Raw genomic sequence first — 14,752 nt, forward strand, 5'->3', positions numbered from 1 at the left:
GACACTCATTGTCATTGCCCTCTTTCTCGAGTAATGGTAGAAATCCTAGACAATGGGATTGGCTTGGCATGCTAAATATGGCTTCTACTTTGGGAGTAGGTGAATATGAGTTAGTAGTTAACAATTGAATGTGTGACTGTGAATGTTGTTAGTGATACTGGTTTTATGATAATCATGATATGATAATCATGAATATATTGGAAAGATTGCTAACAGGATACTTTTTCCATTATGATTGCTTATAGATAAAAGAATTCTTTATAATGCCAGAATAGATATGTTGTAGATGCATAACTTCTAGGTCCTCTTATTGGGCTTTATAACTCATTCCTCTTTTTCCAACCCTGTAGAGTAGAAGTTGCAGGTTAAAGGACTGCTGGTTGGGGGAGATCGATCTGGCCGGTGAAGGCTTGTATCTGTGAAGAAGACATTTTGCTTGTATGTGTTTATTGGTAGTGGGCCATGTTCTGGGTGACAATTTGGAACTCTGGATTTTTGTAATTTAGGTCTTCTGTGCCTTGAACAGATGTACCACTTCAAGAAGTTTATGCAATGACATAAATCTTAGTTCTTCTTTTACCTAGTTCTTGTGCTTGTGTTAGAGTTTCTTTACTTTCTTGGTTTGCCTGAGTTACCGCTTTATCAAAGAAACGCGCCACTCTGTCTTGAGTAGCATTCACTACTTTTGGATCACAAACCCGCACCTTGCTAGTGAACGGTAGGTGTTAGGGGGCAGGGTCATGACAGATTATGCATATGCTTGTGAAATGGGGGTGGAGTTATGATGTCTAAATTTGGTTAAGAATTCCTACAATTTTCCAAAAATATGTACTCTTTGTGCATTGTACTTTTTACCAACCTTTATATGTCCAAATGAGTTAAAATTTAATTCAAATGAAAGATGGGTGAGTTATCTTCAATTGTTCCTTAGGTTTCAGAGTGAGATTCTTTATGAATTGGGAGATAGGCTACATTTTCTAAAAGAGTGTCACCTGAAATTCTGAGATTTTCCAGAAATCTACATCCTCGATACATTGCACTTTTCACAGAATTTTATATGTCCAAATGAGTTAAAATTTGATTAAAATGAAATATGGGTTAGTTCTATTCAGTTTTTCTTAAGGTTGTAGAGTGAGGTTCTTTATGAATTGGGAGATAGGCTATATTTTCCAAAAGAGTGTCACTTGAAATTCTGAGATTTTCTAGAAAACTACACTCTCTCTGCATTGCACCTTTCACCGACTTTTAGATGCCCAAATGAGTTTAAATTTGATTCAAATGAAATATGAGTTAGTTATCTTCAATTGTAATGAAGGTTGCAGTGTGAGATTCTTTATGAATTGGGAGATGGGTTACATTTTCCAAAAGAGTGACACTTGAAATTCTGAGATTTTCCAGAAAACTATATTTTCTGTTCATTGCACTTTTTACCGACTTTTATTTGTCCAAATTAGTTAAAATTTGATTCAAATGAAATATGGGTGAGTTCCATTCAATTATTATTTAGGTTGCAGAGTGAGATTATTTATGAATTGGGAGATAGGATACATTTTCCAAAAGAGTGTCACCTGAAATTTTGAAATTTTTCAGAAAACTACATTCTTTGTACATTGCACTTTTTACCAATTTTTATATGTCCAAATGAGTTAAAATTTAATTAAAATGAAATATAGTTGAGTTCTCTTCAATTTTTCCTAAGGTTCTTTATGAATTGGGAGATCGGCTACATTTTCAAAAAGAGTGTCACCTGAAATTCTGAGATTTTTCAGAAAACTACATTCTTTGTGAATTACACTTTTTAACAACTTTTATATGTCTAAATGAGTTAAAATTGATTCAAATGAAATATGGGTGAGTTTTCTTCAATTGTTCTTTAGGTTGCAGAGTGAAATTACTTATGAATTGGGAGATAGGCTACATTTTTCAGAAGAGTGTCACCTGAAATTCTGAGATTTTCCAGAAAACTACACTCTCTGTGTATTGCACTTTTCACCGATTTTTATATGTCCAAATGAGTTAAAATTTGATTCAAATGAAATATGAGTGAGTTTTATTCAATTTTTATTAAGGTTTCAAAGTGAGATTCTTTATGAATTGGGAGATAGGCTATATTTTCCAAAAGAATGTTACCTAAAATTCTGAGATTTTTCAGAAAACTATACTCTCTGTGCATTGCACTTTTCACCGATTTTTATATGTCCAAATGGGTTCAAATTTGATTCAAATGAAAGATAGGTAAGTCATCTTCAAAGTTTCATTTTTTAGTAAAATTCTTCATGGTTTGAAAATTATGCCACTGATACGATATATGTAATATTATATGTGATAAGTGATAAGTGATATATAATAAGTACTGTGATTTCATATGTGAGCATGGACTTGCCATATAATATGATACATAATATGATATAATGTGTAATAATGATGAGATATGATGTGTGAGCATGGACTTGCCGCATGATGTGTGATATAATGTGTAATCATAATGTGATAAGACATGTCTATGAACTAGTAAATGTGTATGGTTGTATTAAGATGTGCTTGTGATGCAATGAATGTTTATGAAACAGTGGATGTTTATGAAATATTAAATGTACATAATTGCTATAAGGCATGAATATGAGCTAGTGAATGCTTATGAAATACTGAATGTTTTTGAAATATTAAATATGCATGTTGTAATAGGACATGCTTATGAAATGAAAGTATGCCCTGAAATGAAATTATGATCTGAAATGTGTATATTTTGTGTGATAAGGGGCACTATAGAATCGGTTATCCATTGGTAGTGTCATGCAATGTGGTATGATATATGATATGAGGCACTATGCAATGGGACACCCATTGGTAGTGTGACTAAAGTGATGAGTGTTATGTGATTTCTTTGGCATGCTTTGTGCGTATCGCATAGCCATGATTGATATTAGTGAGGTGCATGCTTTGAGACTATTGCAGGTCTGACTATGTGATCGATACCAATAAGGTGCATGCTTTGGATGTATTGCATGGCCTGACCTTGTGATTGCGATAGAATGAAAGTATGCCCTATTATGAAGTGAAAGTATGCTCCGTTGTGATAAGGATGCATATTGTAGGACATGCTCAGTTATAAATGAATGTGTGATTGTGAGAAATGCATAGTTATGATGAATTGTGATGATACTCATAAAGGAAAGGTTCATTGAACTGTTAATTCAAATGATATCTGATATCTAAACTACGAATGTTCCGCCATGAAAGAAATCACTTATAATACATTGCCAAATAAAATGTTATACATGGTTTCAGGTTACTTAGACTTGCATAAATCTGGAGTATGAGTATGAGTTATTGTATGTAGGCAAGAATGCATGGTGTTTTGATCTACTTACTGGGCTTTATAGCTCGTTCCATTATTTTTTCTATCTATGTAGAGTGATACCCCGCAGGTGGAAGGCGAGCAGTTTGGTGAGTACAGTTCACAGTTGGAGCCCTGAGCTTGACGAGGATGCCTTTTTTTATTGTGTTTTGTTAGCAATTTGGCCATATAGTTGTTAGGAATTTGATGTTATGTAATGTTTTTGGGTCGTAGGAGCCTTGGACACTTTTGTTATACCTTGGAGCTTTAATGATGGAATTAATTGTCTGGCTTTTGGGTGGTTGTATGTGTTTGGTGTTTTGCTTTCTTTCTTAGTTTGCACTGATTGAGCCACTCTGACCTAAGTGGCATTCGTAACGTAATGATCACGGTCCCACACCTTGTTGCCCTCCGGCTAGAGAGAAAAAAAGAGGGGCAGGAGGCGGGGTCATGACAGTTATGGTATCAGAGCAATCAGGATAGAATTCTTGTCCTAAAGAGTCTTAGAAGTGTCCTTTGAATAGCTCTTGTTTGGGTTAGTAATTGGGTGTTCCTGTCTCAGGTTAAGATGACAAGAACTCGTGCCAACGATGCAAGTCCTAGTAATAGGAACTCCGTGGCTGTCGGGGAATTCATCAAGACCTTAGGGGCCATGACTCAGATAATGAAGGACGATATGCCGTCCCCGGCTGCCCCTAGCCTAAGGCATAATGATAGTTGTCTAATAGAGAAGTTTAAGAGGTTTGGGCCCCCATCCTTCGCAGGGCATGACAACTTTGAGAGAGACGAGAGGTGGCAGATGCAAGTTGAAAAGACCTATTGAGTCATACAGTGCTCAGATGAGCAGAAGTTGAGGCTAGGTACCTTCATGCTAGAAGGGGACGCCGAACATTGGTGGTGTTCAGTCCAGCAGGCCTGGGAAGAAGTAGAGACGGTACCTACTTGGGAAGGATTCTTAGGGCCCTTTAACAAAAAGTATTTCCCTGACTCGGTAAAAGAAAAGAAGGAGGTTGAGTTCATAGAATTGCAGCAAGAAAGGCTAACTGTTGATCAGTATGCGGTTAAGTGCTTAGAGTTATCTCGATACGCGCAGTATATTATCAACACAGACTTCGGAGACTAGAGTTATGCTTTTGATTTGTGGTGTAGAATCTAGAATTTTGTTTGACCTTGTTTTTTCTCACTTTGTTATAACACTACATTTTGGCATGTTATAGATTTTGAACCTTCATTGCTTAACTGCACTTTAGGTGTGTGCAAACCGATGAGGGATTCTATGGAGACTATTTCAGTATGTTAACTGTATGGGGCTTTGCTTGAGGGGTATGTCCTGGCCCATTTGTTTAGGAACTAATAAGTGTCGTGATTGAAGTGAAGCACTATATGATATGACATGTGTGGTCAATCTTTTGATAGGTGAAATGTGATACGACTGTAACAGGTGATGCGCGATTTCTTTGGCCTACTTTGAGTGTATTGCAGGGCCTGACTTTGTGATTGATACCAGTGAGGTACCTGCTTTGACCATATTGCAAGGCCTGACTTGGTAATTGATATCAATGAGGTGCCTTCTTTGAGCATATTGCAAGGCCTGACTTTATGATTATGTGGTTCATGCTTTGAGTGTATTGCATGATCATAATTGATATCAGTGAGGTGCCTGCTTTGAGCGTATTGCAGGGCCTGACTTTGTGATTATGTGGTGCATGCTTTGAGCATATTGCATAACCATAATTGATATCAGTGAGGTGTCTGCTCTGAGCATATTGCAGAGCCAGACTTTATGATTGATACTAGTGAGGTGCCTGCTTTGAGCATATTGCAAGGCCTGACTTGGTAATTGATATCATTGAGGTGCCTGCTTTGAGCGTACTGCAGGGTCTGACTTTGTGATTTTGTGGTGCATACTTTGAGTATAGTGCATGACCATAATTGATATCAGTGAGGTGCTTGGTTTGAGCGTATTGCAAGGCCTAACTTTGTAATTGATACCAGTGAGGTGCCTGCATTGAGCATGTTGCAGGGCCTAACTTGGTTAATTGATATCAGTGAGGTGCCTGCTTTGAGTGTATTGTAAGGCCTAGCTTTGTGATTCTGTGGTGCATACTTTGAGCATATTGCATGATCATAATTGATATCAGTGAGGTACCTACTTTGAGCGTATTGCAGGGCCTGACTTTATGATTTTGTGGTGCATGCTTTGAGCGTATTGCATGACCATAATTGATATTAGTGAGGTGCCTACTTTGAGCGTATTGCAGGGCCGGACTTTGTGATTCTATGGGGCATGCTTTGAGCGTATTGCATGATCATAATTGATATCAGTGAGGTACTTGCTTTGAGCGTATTGCAGGGCCTGACTTTGTGATTTTGTGGTACACCCTTTGAGCGTATTGCATGACCATAATTGATATCAGTGAGGTGCCTGCTTTGAGCGTATTGCAGTGCCTGACTTTGTGATTAATACCAGTGAGGTGTTTGCTTTGAGCGTATTGCAGTGCCTGACTTAGTGATTGATACTTGTATGGTGCTTGCTTTGTGAGTATGGCCGGACCTAATCTGATAGTTGATACCAGTGAGTTAGCTAGTAGTTGTTGATCTGTTGAGATAACTTATGGTTGAATGGCGTGATCTACATATCTACTTATGTTAACCTGTTAAGGTTTGCATGCTGGATTGATATGGTAAATGATTTGTTAGTGCATTACACTCTGAGTATTGCCATGAGATATTATGTATAGGCTATAGAAGGTTGAATCAGGTAGCAGTGAGTGTATAGGTACCTCTCCCCCGATTGTTTAATTTCGTATGTATGATTTGGGAGACAAAATCCTATTTAATGGCTGGTTGATGTAAGGGCCCAGACTCTTCTGCATGGAATTCCTAACCGTCGTGTGTGTAATTCCTACCTGACAACCGTGTGTGTAATTCTTGACCTCTCTGTCTGTGTAAATTCCCGACCGTCGTTACCACCGTGTGTGTGTTTTTCTGGTGTCGTGCGTATTTTGATCAGCAGCCATGCGTAACATTTTACCCCGGTGTGCGGTTGAATAGGGTGGTCCGAGGAGAGGGGGGACTTCCTCTTCTTTTTCTCCCCCTTCTTTTTCCTCACCCATGTGATGCCACCTCATTGCCACCTCACTTATGTGCTGCCACCAAATTGCCAACTTACCCCATGCATGTGTGCCACATCAGCTCATTTATGTGGCCACCTTCTCTCTCTCTCTTTTTGGATGCAATCCACTTGTCCTTGCATATAGCCCTCTCTCTCTCCCCCCCCTCCCAACCCCTTAATTTATAAATTGCCCTCCCCCAACTCATTGACCTTTTGCTCTCTCTCTCTCTCTCACCCACGTTTTCCCTTTTAAACTTTAGAACCTTAGGCACTGAAGCCACTATAAGGAGCTGGACAAGAGAAGGGAGTTGGAATCCCATGGTGCAGGTAAGTAGGATCTTCGCCATACTTTCATGCCTTATGTGATGCATGTGCTATCTATTCCTAAAATATGAAATTAATTTGTGTTTTTTTAGTGGCGCATGCTTGATTTTTTGGTAAGAACATGAAATTGAAGTGTGATTATGCATACGCTTGTGATATGGGGGTGGAGTTTTGTTGTCTAAATTTGATTAAGAATTCCTGTAATTTTTCAGAAATCTGTACTCTCTGTGCATTGCACTTTCACTGACTTTTATATATCCAAATGAGTTAAAATTTGGCTCAAATGAAATATGGGTGAGTTCTCTTCAACTGTTCCTAAACTTGCAGAGTGAGATTTGTTTGAACCTATTTTTCAGCACTTTGGTCCTTGGTAGGAAATAGGGCAATAAAGCCTACAAAACAATGGAAATTCCTGGCAGTCTCAAAATGGCCCCAAAACTGGTCAGGATCTTCATCAGCACTTCAAAGGACCACCTGTCAAGTTTCGTCGTAATCATACATGTTTAAGATAGTGAACATAAAGATACAATTTCAGCAAAATCGGTCTCAAGCACCTTGGAATGGACCTTGTAACTAGAGATATATTGTTGGTGCGTCAAACAGCCGTGGGACCACCGCCATTAGATCCGACATGATCAAAAACTCTTATAGGTCAAGTTTTGGCTTAATCGGGCACTCCAAAAAGATGTTATGAGTAAAAGACTAGAAAGGGGTAGGTCGCACATTATTCCCGTGTGGCCTCACTGCCCCAAATAACCATTAAAGGTTGTTTTCACAGTCACCGACAGTCACTTTCGGGGCCTATATCTCACTTGTTCCAAGTCGGATCCCTCCTAAATATGGTGAGCGTGTTCGTCTCGTCAAGACGAACAATTCGATATGTGGTACGCCCTGGGACGATGCCCGAGCAGAGAGAAAAACTAAATGAAAGTCGATGATCCGTGAAGGGAGTTACAGAAAATTCAGAAGCAGCACGCCTCGTTCGAGCAGCCAGATCACGACGCTCGCATACCCGATCGACATGAAACTAATTGCAATGTGAATGAGGTCCAAGGCTATCTCTGGTCCGAACCTTGCATATGATGAATAGTTGGATTTCACACATGAATACGTCAAAGCTGATGTAAATTGGGACAGTCGGACTTCAAGATTCCAACCAAAAACTCAAGATGACAAAATCTTCCTCCGGACACGAAATCAAGCTACGTTCGTAGCAACATGATCGTGTCGGCATGCTCAGTGTGATTCAATGAAGAAATCACGAAGAAACATCAAGGAACGAGCACACAATCGATCCGAAGTTTTCAAGATTCATCCAAGATTCAAGTCTCATGATCATGCCTCCAAAACATGATTCATGGCTCGAAGTTGGTATCAAAATGATCGTAATGCCAAGCCCTACAAGAAAATAATAATCTTTCGATCAAAGGGGCATCAGAACGACCTCAGATCAGCCACGGAAGATCACGCAAGTTCTAGGGCAGCAGCAGGGACTGTTTTGGAATTCCACACATTGTTAGGCAAGGGCAAAACAATCCTTTTGCTCCTATTTTTATAATTTTTTTAAATTCAATTAAATTGTAATAATCTTCAATTCTAGCTAGTTTTTTGACGTACACCTACGTTTTAGCCCAAGTCTCTATAAACATGCAAAGCTAAATTGTAAAGACCTTCGGTTCATTTTTTATTGATTTAATAAAATTTCCATTCTCACTTAAACTCTTACGTACGTCTTGAAGAGAGAGAGAGAGGAGAGAGAAGAAAAAGGCCGGTATCCTTAGGTAAAGAAATTTTCTCTCTCCTCTTTCTCTCTTCATCTCATTATCTCTATCTTTTTTCTCTCTCTTCTCATCTCTATCTCTCCTCTCACTTCTCATCTCTATCTCTCTATCTCTTTGTTCTCATATATATCTCTCTTTCTCTCTCTTCTTTTCTTTCGTCTCATCTCTATCTCTCTTTTTTCTCTCATCTTCTTTCATTCCCAACACTGGGTGGGATTTTCTCTCTCCTCTTCTTTTATTTCAGTGCCGAGTAGAGTTTTCTATCTCTTCTCCTCTTATTCCCAATACCAACTAGGTTATCTCTCTCCTCTCTTCTCATTCCTTACGCCAATTGGGTTTTCACCTATTTTCGATTCTTCTCTCTCTTTTTTTTATCCTTGTGGTCTCGCATGACCATAACCCTCTTCTTCTCTCGTCCTTGTGGCCTCTCATGACTACAACTTTCTCTTTTTCTTCCTTGTGATCCTCTCTCTTCTTAGGCTTTTAACTCCTGCATATCCACCAGCTCTATGTATACCTTCGAGTCTACCTCCTCTATCTTTTCTTGGTGATCCTTCCTGACCATCTCCCTTTCTATTCTTTTTATGTGAACCTTCCCTTTACTCCCTCTTGTTGCACCTTTGCTTCCCTCTTTGCTCTCTCACGTTCTGTGGTCCCGCACGACCACTATTCCCGAAATCTTCATAACTTAGCGTTGAGCACTATCCCACGTATAGCCGGTTGGACAAATTTCATGAAGCGCCGGTTGGGCAATTTTCATGTAATGCTCGGTTGGGCAATTATCGTGTAGCGCCGGTTGGGAAATTTTGACGTAGCGCCAGTCCATTCTCTCCAAACCACAGCGCCAGTCCATTCTCTCCAAACTCATCGCCAGTCCATGCTCTCCGAACCCCAGCGCCGTTCCATCCTCTAAACCCAGCGCCAGTCCATTCTCCAAAACCCAGCGCCAGTCCCATCTCCACACCATAACCAACACCCCATCTTCACTCAAACAATCTTCTCCTCTCTCTGCTCACTGCCCTTCCCTTCTTTTCTCCTCCTCCTTCACAGTCGTGCAACTCCCTCATCTCCATCTCAGCCACTCCACCCAGCTGAGCCCTCTTCCATCTCCTCACTCCAACTGGCTGCCACTACCATCTCCATCTTCCTCTCCACTGCAACCAGCAACCACCCTCTGCCATCTTGGCCACTATTTCCATTCCTCTCCTTCTTGGATTCCATCTTCGCTCACCTGCGATCAACCTCAGCCACCTCTGTCACTCTCTGCTGTACCACACTGCCGCCTATAACCTCACGATCAACCTCAGCCACCTTGTTGCAGCAGCCAACCTGCCCATCTTCGCCTCCTCTTCCTCCGCTGTTGGCCCACCTTTGCTGCCCTCTCCTTCTTCTTCTTTGTAGCCACGCTCAGCCAGCTTCCCTTCTCTCAATTGCAGCCTGTTTCTTCCGCTCTGCTGCCCTCTTTCTACTTCGTTTCTCCCACACCACAGTCAACAACCAAGCAGCCACAGCCGCCATCTTGCTGCTCCCCTTCCTCCATGGCTGATCTATCTCTAAAAGAACCATCACCCCCGCCAGCCTGCTGCCTCATACAGTAATCACCACCCACCTTGTAGTAACTCGACCCACAACTCGCGAGTCACCTCTCGCGTGCCATTCCTCTCCACCCACCTTGTAACCTGCAACCTCCGCTTTTTCCATCCTATTTCTGCGAAGCAACTTCTACGACCTCTGCTGTCTCTTTCACCCCCTGTTCTCAACCATCTCCCTCTGTGGTAATTTGCTCCAACTCTCTTTCGTGTCTTCTACTCTCCTCTAGCCCAAGAAAAACACCCAATTGAGCACTCTATGTTCTCTCTCTAAAACACCACCCCAAACGAAAATCTTTTTTTTTTTTATTTCTCGTTTTGTTCGTTTTCGTTTCGGCCCTTTTCCCCGTCCTACCTTCTCGCTTAAGACCAACATACCCAATGTACGAGTCTCTCTTTCGCTTTTAATCAAACCATACGTTGTCTTCTTCGCACCAATAAAATAATACCCCAAGCCTCTCTTTCTCTCTCTCTCTAAACTAGACTACCCCTTCTCTATATGTAGACGTCACGCTCCACTATTCACATTATACCCAATAGCTTAGTAATAAAACCCCTTCTACTTTTGACCATTTAAACCTTTTCCTTTTATTATTATTTATTCCATCTCACTTCATTTCTTTTATTACTTACTCCATTTCATCTTGTTCAATCTTCTTTTACTTCCCTATCTCTTTTTATTTTATGCACCTCTTTTATTTTATTTTTTTTACTTCATTTATTTTATTTTCCCTTGACCAATGTCATTTTACTTATTTATTTTATTTCACTCACTCTATCCTACCATACCTTACTCTCAATCCCTTCATTTATTTTATTTTAATTTAATCATCTCATCTCATCTTATTTTCTTCCATTTTATTTCACTCCACTTCACTTTATTTATTTTATTTTGCTTCATTTAATTTTAATTTATTTAATTATGACTCCATTTTTCTAAAATTTTATTTTAATTCATCTCTCTCATTTTATTTCATCCTATAACAAGGTGAGGACCTTGCCCCACTTGTCGATACTTCTAATATGTGTGTGTGTGTTTGCAGGAAACGAGAAATGGGTTAAGGGAAGCGATTCCCAACCGGCCATAGGTCAGGGGGGCTTTCCAACGTGATCTAAGAGGGCGCCCAGGCGAGCCAGCCTGAGCGTGTCACGGACCCATGTGAGGTAAGTCCCGCCTCACGACCTTAAATTCCTCTCTCACCGGGTGGTATTACCTGCCCTCGTTCTGGATTGAGGTTCCCAACAGAGTGATCTCAAAACATCCCGGGTCTCTCCTGAAACCCGAGACGCGTGCCACCTGATCCCCAAAGGATCCGGAGGGCGAGATCAAGGTGCCTAACCAGCTTGGCGACTCCACTGGGGACTTACTACCCCTTAGTCGGATTGTTCTTGTTTGGCTAGTTTCTTCTTTTATTATCTGATTTCATTGTCTTTACACCCTTTATTATGGCTTGCGGGTTCTGTAACCCATTTATCCGAATCGGGGATTTTCTTATCCCTCGGTATTCGAGAGTGTCCTTAGGGAACAAGTTCCTTCAACTTTGTTCCCAACCATCCTCTTGAGTAAAGACCCATTGTCTAGCTCCCAGATCTTAACCTAGACCGGCATGAGGTGGGACCTAAAAATCCCTCACTCCCCATCTCCTCGCTCTGGTGGAAACTCCACCAAGGTGCCCTGCATCGACAGCACTTCTGTTGCCCCACACAACATGCACCCAGCCACTGGCAAGTCACTTGCCGGTCGTGTTTCCAAGGTATGCCGGAAGGCTGCTCCGTTCCTTTCTACAAAAGGCAAAAAAGCTGTCATTGCTTTTGTGGGTTGTCATAGGGCTGCCCCCCACATTTTTGCACCATTTCTCTCTATCCTTAGAGGCTCATCACGTCAAGGTGAAAACCCCACGGTCTCCAACCCTCACATACACCACAAGGCTCCCAGGTTACCCACTCGAGCCACACCTCGGGGCAACCCTCCTGTTACCTCGAGATCATGCCTAAGATCGAACCTTTTAAGGCCAGATCCTGAACACGCTACTCATATGCATTGCACTGCTAGGGGCAATGCCATTGCCACACCAACCTGAGTACACAGGAGTTCTCGTCCTCCTCCTCTCCACATACAAGTGCACCTTGTAAGGGGCAGGCATCTACCTGTTCCCTTGCAGACACTTGCTCTGGCTTGGGTTGACCCCCAAGTCTCCCATAACAATTCTTCAAGGGGCGCACAAACATCGCCATCACAGACGCCCTCTCGCTCTTGACTCGGGTCTCCTCATGAGTCAACCCTGCTCTGGTAGCTCCTTCTTCATCGAGCAAGCCCCTTCAGCCTTGGTACTCGTAGGATTTCCCTAAGAGTACCATCCTGAACTAGCCCCGTCACTTTGGTCACGTTTCTTGAACCCACAAGAGACCTCAGGGCATCGACCTGATGGAAGATCGAGTCCTTCATCCTCCCCAGCCCAAGATGATTTCAGTTCCTAACTCTTATCCATTACCGCACCTGATGGAGACAGCTCTCTCCTGTGCAAGAAGAGCTAATCTGCCACGACCTAGATCACAGTTTTGACATGAGGTCCATCAAAACCTCAAGGCTAAATGCGATAGAGGTTTACAAATTTTGACTAGGGAGGTGACCAAGGCAGTCAAAACAAACAATTCTGACGACCCTCTCCACCTGAATCCCTTCTACCCGCTTCAGACAATGAAGCCTGAAGAAGAACTCCATCAGCCATGTGTTGTGCTTACTGTTGTAGAAAAAGACCCAGCCGCTCAGCAACCACGGTCCCAAGACCTTCGAGAACCGATCAAAACACAATCAGCATATAAGAGTCGAGTTCAGTCAGGGCATGTTGGCCCCTGCTGACTGACCTACCACAACACGTCAGGTTCGCAAGCCCTTTGTTGCCACCAATGTTGACCTCTATAGTGAAACAGTCAGCATAATGGTCGTAAGCAAGCTTGGCGATACACAGGAAGAGCGCATGAACAAGTTCGAGGATATGGTGCACGCGAAGATGGAAAAGATTGATCGTATCGACGCTGCACGATAGTCGGCTAGCCATGAGGTTAATTCCCATCACTCTGATGGAGCACCTCCAAGGCAGCCCCCTCCTTCTACCTCACAAGACAATTATGTCCCCCATCCCTTCTCTCAGATAGACATTGACGCTATGGTCAACCATAGCCTAAAGAACAGACAAATCCCGGGGATACAGGGCACAACGCCTTATCAAAGGCCATACCCCTCGTATATTGATCAGGTCCTGTTTCCCTCAGATTATAAGAATGGGACATTTCCTTTATTCAACGGAACTACATCCCCGAACCAGCATATTACCCACTTCCAGGCAACATGTCGAGAAATAGCGGCTGACAGAAGACGTCTTCTCTAACAGTTCGTTGAGACCCTCGATGGTCCATCATTTCAATGGTATGCTCGACTCCCTCAAAACTCAGTCCATACGAGTGAGGAGACGGAGAAGTTGTTCTATCAATGCTTTTATGAGGTCAAGAGAGAGGTTCAAACCATCGAAATTCTCACCCTGACTCAAGACCCTGATAAGCTCGTTGATCAGTTTATATCAAGATGGAGAAACTTGGCTTCTCGCCATCCTAACCAATGCCTGAGAAGGAAGCAGTCCAAACTTGCTTGCGAAACATGCGACCCAAAATCGCTCTACATGTCGAGGCCTCTAATCCGATCTCCAAGTCAGAGTTGATCACTAAATCAGTCCGTATAGAAAGTCTATCACGCCACCATGGTGCGACACGACAACCATCTACAAGTTCAGCAAACAACCGGGGCAATGGTACCTCTCAGAATAACCCAAGGGGCAGCCAACAGAAAGGAGTAATCAGTGTGGCGTCATGGTCACTAATTCCAAGAAGGCTCCCTCCCATACTTTGGACCTCTCTAAAGGGGTAACCACAGCAAAGATAGCACCCCAGGCTGGCAAGCAACAATAATCGTAAAATCGGGAACCCCCACCAGCCAACCTTGATCGGGGTGATTATTTCAGCAAGCACATGAACAAGGTCTACCCCTTCGAGAAGGAATGGATCTCTGCGCTGTCCGATAATTATTGGAACTGATTCAGCTTCCAGAAACCAAATTCCCTGAGCAACCTGAACTTGACACTTACGCGAATTATTGTGCCTATCATCGGAGGATCAATCATCCTACAGATGACTGCTACATGCTAAAGGATATTATCGAGGCCCTGATTTTGAAGGGTTAGAAAAAGCTTGAAGACTTAAAGAGAGCCTTCGGGGCAGCCGAGGCCTCTCACATCGTAACCATCCAAGAGGAAGACGAAATGCTCGATATCCTTCACGCCTTCTTCAGTATAATGCTTCAGAAAGGCATAACCACACTAAAGCAAGAGAGGCAACCTTTTCACCTTGTTAAGGGGACTGAAGATTGTTGGTGCTCATACCATCAGATAAGAGGCCATTATCTATCAGAGTGTATAAGCTTCCTTGATATATTCACAAAGAAAATGCGAGAGTGTCAGGAGTTCTACAATCTCCTTGTAAGTGATCCCCAAGTCATTCCCCTATCGAGGAAAGAAGGCCTCACAAAGCAGGACCTTCCTATCAATGACTTGGA

This window comes from Amborella trichopoda, chromosome 1 (genome assembly GCF_054954075.1).
Source record: "Amborella trichopoda isolate Santa Cruz 75 chromosome 1, AtrichopodaSantaCruz75HAP2 v2.0, whole genome shotgun sequence".
Taxonomy (NCBI): Eukaryota; Viridiplantae; Streptophyta; class Magnoliopsida; order Amborellales; family Amborellaceae; genus Amborella; species Amborella trichopoda.